Source organism: Salvelinus sp. IW2-2015, linkage group LG13 (assembly GCF_002910315.2).
Source record: "Salvelinus sp. IW2-2015 linkage group LG13, ASM291031v2, whole genome shotgun sequence".
In the NCBI taxonomy this organism is placed as follows: domain Eukaryota; kingdom Metazoa; phylum Chordata; class Actinopteri; order Salmoniformes; family Salmonidae; genus Salvelinus; species Salvelinus sp. IW2-2015.
Window position 1 is genome coordinate 6955125 of NC_036853.1, and position 1356 is coordinate 6956480.

Here is a 1356-nt window from a genome sequence, read left to right on the forward strand (position 1 = left end):
AAAAACATCCCCAAATCATGATGTTGCCACCATCACACTTCACCATAAGGATGGTGCCAGGTTTCCTCCAGATGTGACGCTCTGAGAGTCCTCTAGGTGCCGTTTGGCAAACTCCAAGCGGGCTGTCATGTGCCTTTTACTGAGGAGTGGCTTCCCACTGGCCACTCTATTCCAGAAGGACAAGCATCTCTGCAGCACTCCACCAATCAGGCCTTTATGGTAGAGTGGCCAGATGGAAGCCACTCCTCAGTAAAAGGCACATGACAGCCCGCTTGGAGTTTGCCAAACGGCACCTAGAGGACTCTCAGAGCGTCACATCTGGAGGAAACCTGGCACCATCCTTATGGTGAAGTGTGATGGTGGCAACATCATGATTTGGGGATGTTTTTCAGCAGCAGGGACTGGGAGACTAGTCAGGATTGAGGCAAAGCTGAACGGAGTACAGAGATCATTGATGAAAACCTGCTCGGGACCTCAGACTGGGGTGAAGGTTCACCTTCCAACAGGAAAATGACCCTAAGCGCACAGCCAAGACAACACAGGAGTGGCTTCGGGACAAGTCTCTGAATGTTCTTGAGTGACCCAGCCAGAGCCCAGGCTTGAACCTGATCGACCATCTTTGGAGAGACCTTAAAATAGCTTTGCAGGTCTGACAGAGCTTGAGAGGATCTGCAGAGAAGAATGTAAGAAACTTTCCAAATACAGGTGTGCCAAGCTTGTAGAGTCATATCCAAGAATACTCGAGGCTGTAATCGATGCCAAAGGTGCTTCAACAAAGTACTGAGTAAAGGTTCTGAATACTTATGTAAATGTGATATTTCGGTTTTTATTTCTAAAAACCTGTTTTTGCTTTGTCATTACGGGTTGTTCTGTGTAAATAGTTTTTTTTCCCCCTCATCATTTTAATTCATTTTATAATAAGGCTGTAACGTTAAAAAAAAAAAGTGGAAAAGGTGAAGGGGTCTGAATACTTTCAGAATGCACTGTATACCATTAATGGTAGCTAGTAGTTGCAAAGCAATCACTCTTACTGTACTTCCAGCATCTCTACTGACTGTTATGAGCCTGAACAAATAGCTCAGCCTCCTGTAGCCTGTAACAGGTCATGAATGCTAAAAAAACATGTCTGATATTCTAATTGTGGGCATTACTTAATGAGGATGAGTCTCACTTGACTCAGTGGGTTAGATGCAGTGTCGTAGTACTCGAGTCCAGGACTCAGTGGGTTAGATGCAGTGTCGTAGTACTCGAGTCCAGGACTCACTGGACTCAGTGGGTTAGATGCAGTGTCGTAGTACTCGAGTCCAGGACTCCACTGGGACTCAGTGGGTTAGATGCAGTGTCGTACAGTAACTC